Consider the following 8,939-nt stretch of genomic DNA (forward strand, 5'->3'; position numbering starts at 1 on the left):
TGTTCCAAATGCTGGCCCAACTTGCAGCCCTACTTGGCGTTGAAAACCATGCTTCTTCCTCGAGGAAGAGCGCGAGTGCAGTATTTTATTACGTGGCTCCCACTGTGGGTTTTGCGGGGGACCCTAGCCACCCATGATGAGATTCCAGCAGCCACTGCCGCTGCCGCTCTGCCAGGATCAGCAGCGCTCTCAGGGGTGGGAACTCCTGAGACATCCACGACCTAAAAAGCAGCGGTGAAATGACCTAACTCACTCCTCACATCAGAGGCTGTTACGGAGTTTTGGAGGCGAATGGGCGTCTGACTCCTACTGCATTGTCCAGCAGAAAGATGTTCTGCCAGACGCAGCTCTTCCTTCCTCCTGGCATTGGCATTACTTTGAGTTTGAGGTATGTCCATACCTCATTAGATCAGTTGGGTTGTCTTGGAATCAATGTGGAGCCAATAGCGACTTGAATAGGATTAGGATCGAGATTCTTAGAAAGAGATGCGTTCTCCTTTTCTCAGTGGTTTCACAACCCACCACATTCTCCTACCTTGGAGAGGTGACCTTTACCACAGTTTCTGTGGCCCTGTGATTTTGTATTGCTGTCTCATGAAAAATCCCATTTCTCACTTTCCTATGTGGCTCTAAGTTTTTTCACAGATATTTCACACATGTTGTCTAATCTAACCTTTACAATAAGTAAGTGAACTCTCTAAACTGAGCTCAGCCTCTACCTAATATGTGAAAGAGCCAGATTAGAACCCTGGTTCATGAGTCCGCTCTGCTTTTCCTTACACCACCTAACCTTTCCCTATTATTATTAGGACAGTTACAAATATTTAAAGAGTATTTATGTAAGCAGGTACTGCATTATTCCTTTAATTTTTACTGTTACTCCTTTTTTAACTTCAAATTTACTAAGTTATAACTTATACAAAGTGGAATTTACCCTTTTTAGTTCTATGAGTTTTGAAAAACATAGGCAGCTAAGTAACTACCACTATAATCCCATAAACAAGATATAGGATATTTCCCTCATTTCAGAAGTTTCTTTGTGCCTCTTTGTGGTCAGTCCCCTCCCACCACACCCAGCCTCTGGCAACCATTAGCGACTACTCTTTAGTCTACATTTTCAGTTGTGGAAAAAGGCAGAGAAAAGTTGAGTAATTTGCCCCAAATTACACAGCTAGCGAGTCAGAGAGCCAGGATTGAACTCTAAGGCAGTTTGGCTCCACAGTCACTGCTACCACCATATACTACCACATGCTGCCTATATACCACCATATACTGCATTCACACAAGATTTGGATTTGGTCAAATGATCCAGCGTCATTCATTCAACATAGCTGATTCTAGTAAAGTTGCTGGAACATTGAATTAGCAAATACTGAACTATTGCTACTAGAGGAAGTACATAGTACGTTCCTGTGAGCATGACATTTTGGTCAGCTAATATATAATCTTGCTTTATGTGTGTTTCTATTTGAAGACACTTTATTTAATATATATTGTTTCATTAACATTTAACTCACAGCCAACAGCACTGTAATTCATGCCCAAAGGAAGCTTATCTAATACATATATGTTCTCTGTAAGGCACATCACAGCCTTCATGTGCTTAGAAACACTAGACAGCACTTCAGTACTATTTTCCCACTTCAGTACTATTTTCCCACTTCCCACTTCAGGGACCATTTTAAATAGCCAAGTCATCAACAGAAGTCACAAAAATGCGAAAAGTGGCACTAATAGACTGTGAAAAGAACACTTGTTTACAGTTTGATAGCTGAAACAAGAAAGCAGAGCCTTGCCTTGTTTGACCTGGCTAGGAAAATATGTATTGGATGACTCAAATCTTCTGCTATTCTGTGAATGTCCACAAATGACCACGAAAGCACAGTGAGTATTGATTTTGGGGTTACAAGTAAATTTTAGTGACCAGGCATATTCACAAATATGGAATCCATGAAAAATGAGGATTGACTTTTTATCTTAGCGCTCTCAGCACTGGAATTACTCTGTTAACCAAGATAGCCCCTTGTTCATTAGATGCTTGCTGTCCAGTGCAGGACACCATCTAGCAATTTTAACAGATAGAATACTGCTAAAGAAATAACTACAGGGTGCTGGAAAAAAGGGCTTGGTCGTCCTCATCTGGTCTAGGTATTGTCCAGTTGAAATATAATGCAAACAACATGTAATTTTGAGTTTTATTGTAGACATAAAAAAGTAAAAAAGATGAAATTAATTTCAATAATATATTTTATTTAAGCCAATACATTCAAAATATTATTTCACATGTCACCAGTATAAAAATTATTAATAAGATAACTGTACATTTCTTATACTAAGCCTTCAAAACCTGCTATAGACTACATCTCAATTAAGACTAGCCATATTCAAGTGCACAATAGCTGTGTGTGACTGGTGACTACCATATCAAACATCACAGGTCTAGAAGATTTAAAGATTACTTCTCTGGGGGTGATATCTTAACTTGAGATCTGAAAAATGAGTGAAAGCAATGAGGAGGATTTTGGAAATGTCATTTTAGGCAAAAGGATTGGGAGTACAAAGGCCTATAGATGTCAGAATTGTGGCATCATCCTGGACTGCATATGGTTTAGTGTGACTAGTGTGTACTCTAAAAAGAAATGGGTGAATTTGGATTTTCTCCCAAGGGCAATAGAGAAACAGTGAAATGGTACATATAAGAAAATGACAAGAACATATTTTTTATTTAGAAAGACCATTCTGGTTGTGATAAGGAGAATTTTTAAGGGGGAGAAAATATTGGAAATATGAAACCAATTAGGAAGAAATAGTCAATGTTGGTGAACAAAGGTGGTGGCTATGAGAATATAGAGAAGACAGATTTAAGAGAATTGTAAGAGAAAATGGAAAGAATGTCATGATTAATTGAATGTTGAGGGTCAAAAGGGAAGGGAGACACAGGATGTGAAGAAGAGGAAAGAGTCAATTTAAAAACTGGAAAGATGGTGGCACCATTTGTTGAGATAGAAAATATAAGAGAAAAAACAAGTTTCCAGGGAAAATTGAGTTCACTTTTAGGTAGATCAAGTTTAAGGTTCCTGTGGGAGAGAGTTATATGTTAAATAGAGATAGACATATGTGAATCATCAGTATATAGATGGTGATTAATGCTAAAGCAAGAGACTCACAGCTTTAAGGACACAGACTGAAAGTGAAGGGATGGAGAAAGATATTCCATGAAAATGGAAACAAAAAGAAATCTGGGGTAGCTGTACTTAGACAAAATAGACTTTAAGACAAAGACTGTAATAAGAGGAAAAGAAAGTCATATAATGATATCAGAGTCAATCCTAGAAAATGGATTAACGTTGGTAAATATTTATGCACCCAGCATGGGAGCACCTAAATATATAAGACAAATATTAACAGACCTAAAGGGAGGAGTAGACAGCAATACAATAATAGTAGGGGACATCAATATCCCACTTTCACAGTGGATAGATGATACAGACAGAAAACAAATAAGGAAACATTGGACTAAAACTACACATTTGACCCAATGGACTTAACAGTTACAAAACATTCCACCTGATAGCAGCAGAAAACACATTCTTCTTAAGAACACGTGGACCATTCCTCGGGATGGATTATATTTTAGGCCACAAAACAAATCTTAATAAATTTAAAATTGAAATCATATCAAGCATCATTTCCAACCACAGTGGTATGAAACTAGAAATCAATTGCAGTAAAACTGGAAAATTCACAAGTATGTGGAGATTAAACATGCTACTGAACAACCAATGGATCACAGAAGAAATCGAAAGAATAATAACAAATATCTTGAGGCAAATGAAAATGGAAACACAACATACCCAAACTTATGTGATGCCACAAGTGTAGTCCTAGGAAGGAAGTTATACCAATAAGTGCCTCCATTAAGAAGAAAAGAAGATCTCAAGTAAACAGCCTAAGTTTACACCACAAGAATCCAGAAAAAAAAAGCCTAAAGTTACTAGAGGGAGGAAATAACAAAGATTAGAGCAGAAATAAATGAAACAGAGGGTAGAAGGACAATAGAAAAGGTCAGTGAAAATAATCAGGTTTTTAAAAGAAGATAAACAATATATACAAAGCTTTAGCTATACTTACCAAGAAAAAGAGAGAGAAAACTCAAAATTATAAACAAAAGAGGAGACATTACAACTGATACCACAGAAATACAAAGGATCATGAGAGACTACTATGAACAGTTGTATGCCAACAAATTGGGCAACCTAGAGTAAATGGATAAATTACTGGAAACATACAGCCTACCAAGACTGAATCATGAAAAATAGAAAATCTGAACAGATGAATTACTAGTAAGGAGATTAAAACAGTAGTCAAAACTTCCCAACAAACAAAAGTCCAGAACCAGATGGCTCCACTGGTGAATTATACCAAACATTTAAGAAGAATTAATACCAATTCTTCATAAACTTTCCCAACATATTGAAGAGGAGGGATCACATCTAGACTCATTTTATGAGGCCTGCATTACTCTGATTACCAAAACCAGACAAGGACACTACAAGAAAGGAAAATAACATAGTGCAAAAATCCTCCACAAAAATATTAGCAAGATGAATTCAGTACATTAGAAGGATCTATTCCAGGGGTGCAAGGATGGTTCAACATCTGCAAATCAATGTGATATATCACATTAACAAAATGAAAGATAAAAATCATGTGATCATCTCAATAGACACAGAGAAAGCATTTGACAAAATTCAACATCCATCATGATAAAAACTCTTAACAAACTGTTTATAGTGGGAATGTACCTCAATATAATAAAGGCCACATATGGCAAACCCACAGTTAACATTATACTCAATGGTGAAAAGATACAAGCTTTTCCTCTAAGATCAGGAACAAGACAAGGATGCCCACTCTTGCTACTTTTATTCAATATAGTACTGGAAGTTCTAACCAGAGAAATTAGGCAAGAACTAGAAATAAAAGACACCCAAATTGAAAAGGAAGAAGTAAAATTGTCTCTATTTGCAGGTGGCATTATATTACACGGAGAAAACCTGAAACACCAAAAAAACTGTTAGAACTAATAGACAAATTCAATAAAGTTGCAGGATGCATATTCAAAAACAGTTGAGTTTCTACACTCTAACAATGGACTGTGAAAAAGGGAAACTAAAACAACAATCTCCAAAGCAACCCAGTGTCTGTCAACAGATGGTTGGATTAAGACAATATGGCATCACACACACACACACTGGAATATTACACAGCTATAAAAATGAAATACTGCTATTTGCAGCAATGTGGATGGACCTAGAGAATATTAATGCTTATTGATATAAGTCGGACAGAGGAAGACAAATACTGTATAATATCACTTATATGTGGAATCTAAAAAAATAATACAAATTAATGTATATGCAAAACAGAAACAGACACACATATAGAAAACAAACTTGTGGTTATCAAAGTGGTGGGGAAGGGACAAATTTTGGGTATGGGATTAACAGATTAAAAACTACTGTACATAAAATAGATAAGCAACAAGGATATACTATATAGCACAGGGAATTATACCCATTACCTGTAATAATCTATAATGGAGTATAATCTGCAAAAATACTGAATCTGTGCTGTACACTTGAAACTAACATAATATTGTAAATCAACTATACTTTAATAAAATAATAAATAATAAAACAATCCCATTTATAATTGCATCAAAAAGAATAAAATTCTAAGGAATAAATTTAACCAAGGAGGTGAAAGACATATACACGGAAAACTCTAAGACTTTGAAATTGAAGAAGACACAGATAAAATATTTTCCATGCTCATGGATTGGAAGAATTAATATTGTTAAAATGTCCATACTACCCAAACCAATCTACAGATTCAATACAGTTCCTGTTAAAATTCCAATGACATTTTTCACATAAATAGAAAATCCTAAAATTTGTGTGGAAATATCCCAAATAGCCAAAATAATCTAAAGGAAGAAGAACAAAGCTGGAGACATCATGTTTCCTGATTTCAAACCATATTACAAAGCTATAGTAATCCAAACAGTATGGTATTGGTACAAAAACAGACACATAGATCAATGGACTAGAAAAGTAGCCCAGAAAATAACCCATGCTATATGGCCAATTAATTTATGACAGAGGAGCCAGAAATGTACAATGGGGAAATGATAGTCTCTTCAATAAATGGTGTTGAGAAACCTGGATAGCCAGATGCAAAAGAATGGAACTGGACCCCTATCTTATAGCATACACAAAAATCAACTCAAAATAGATTAAAGATGTGAACATAAGACCCAAAACCATAAAACTCCTAGAAGAAAACATAGGGGGTAAGTTTCTTGAAGTTGGTCTTGGCAATGATTGTTTTTGGATATTTCATCAAAAGCAAAAGTAACAAAAGAAAAACAAGTAGGACTACATCAAACTAAAAAGCTTCTGGACAGCAAAGGAAACCATCAACAACATAAAAAGACAACCTGTGGGATGGAAGAAAATATGTATGCAAATCGTACATCTGATAAGGGGTTAGTATCCAAAATATATAAAGAATCCACACAATTCAATAGCAAAAAAAAAATCTGATTTTAAAATAGGCAGAGGAACAGAATAGACAACGTGTGGGATGGAAAAAATATGTATGCAAATCATACATCTGTTAAGGGGTTAATATCCAAAATATACAAAGAATCCACACAATTCAATAGCAAAACAAACAAACAAACAATCTGATTTTAAAATAGGCAGAGGAACAGAATAGACACTATTCCAAAGAAGACATACAGATGGCCCACAAGTACATAAAAAGGTTCTTAACATCACTAATCATCAGGGAAATGCAAGTCAGAATCACTAGATTGTCACTTCACACTTGTTAAAATGGCCATCATAAAAAAGACAAGAGATAACAAGTGTTAGCAGGATGTGGAGAAAAGGGAACCTTTGTGCACAGTTTTTGGGAATGTAAAATGGTGCAGCTGCTGTGGAAAACATCATGGAGGTGCCACAAAAAATTATAAATGGAACTACCATATGATCTAGCAATCCCACTTTTGTGTATATACCCAAAGGAAATGAAAACAGGATACTGGAGAGATATCTGCACTCCCATGTGCATTGCAGTATTATTCACATATTCAAGGTATGGAAAGAACCTAAGTGTTTGTCAGTGGGTGAATGGATAAAGAAGATGTGGTATATATACACAATGAATAAAATATTATTCAGTCACGCAAAAGACAGATATCCTGCCACTTTTGACACATAGATAAACCTGAGGGCATCATGCTAAGTGAAATAAGCCAGATGTAGAAAGAAAACTACTGCATTTAGGTTTCATTATACATGGACTATTTTAAAAAAAAGATAAAAGTATGACATATGACGTGATGGATGTGCCAATTAACTAGATGGGAGGAATCTGCTCACAACATATACATGTATCAAATCGTCATGATGGACACTTTAATTTTCTTACAACTTTGTCAATTATACCTCAATATAAAGTTTTTAAAAGAATGTAAAATATCTCATTAATAATTTCTTATACTGATTACATGTTGAAATGATATTTTGGATATGCTAGATTAAAAATATATTATCAGTGTCAAATAATTAGATGGGGCAAATAGAAAGCAAATAGCAAAAAGAGAGAACTAAATTTAACCTTATCAATAATGACATTAAATATAAATGGATTAAATATTCCAGTTAAAAGGCAGTGATTGTAAGACTGGAGAATCACACAATACATGCTAACGACAAGAACTACGTTAAAAATAAAGACACATACAGGTGAATGTAAAGGGATGAAAAACTAGATGCCATTCAGACAGTTAGCATTAAAATGTAGGAGTGGTTATATTGATATCAGATAAAGTAGACCTCAAGACAAAGAGTATTACCAAAGGAAAAGAGACATTTCATAATGATAAAAGGATTGAATCTTTAGGAAAATCTGTAATTTAAGTGTGTATATGCCTAATAACAGAGCTTAAAAATCCATGAAGCAAAACTAATAGAACTAAATGGAAACATAGACAGGTTCACAATCACAGTTGGGTATTTTTAAATACCTCTCTCAGCAATTTGTGAGAGGTTGGCTAGATTTGTCCTGTGGGTTGTAGTTCACAAATCCATGATCTAGAGTAAGTAAAAGGCAGGAAAGAATAAATACAAACACAGGATCAATGAGGTACTTTAAAAATAGAGAAAATAGCCAATGCTGAACCCTAGATAGAGTTCTAAATAACAAAAAAAGAGAATACACAAATGACCAACATCAGGAATGAAAGAAGGGCTAGTGCCATAGATTCTTCAAAATAAATGGGTAATATAGAAGTACAATGAACAACTTATGGCAATAATTTTAACAAATTAGGTGAAATGAACACATCCTTAAAAAATGCAACATGGATACAAGGTGAAACAGAAAATCAGAATAGCCCTGCGTCTATTTTTAAAAATTGAACTCATCATCAAAAATATTTCCGGAAAGAAATCCAGATGTTTTCTAATGAATTCTATCAAAATTTTAAGAAAGAAATAGCACCAATTTCACACAAATTCTTCTAGATATTAGAGAAGAGTACATTCCACAAATCATTTTTTGAGGCCAGCATAACCCTGTTTCCAACTCCTGACAATTACAAGAAAATTATAATCTAATATTCCTTATGAAGATAGATGTCAAAATCCTTAACAAAATATTAGCAAGTTGACTTCACCATATACATATGAAAGGGTAATAACATCATGATCAAGAAATCAAGAGGGTTTCACTTTGGGAATGCAAAGGCTGTTCAATATTTAAAAATCAACAAATGTAGGAGTAAATGGATTTTCATGACATTGAATTAGGTGATGGTTTCTTAGATGTGGCACCAAAAGCACAAGGAATAAAAGAAAAAGAGACAG

Source organism: Mesoplodon bidens (assembly GCF_964165515.1).
Source record: "Mesoplodon bidens genome assembly, chromosome: 5".
Lineage (NCBI taxonomy): Eukaryota > Metazoa > Chordata > Mammalia > Artiodactyla > Ziphiidae > Mesoplodon > Mesoplodon bidens.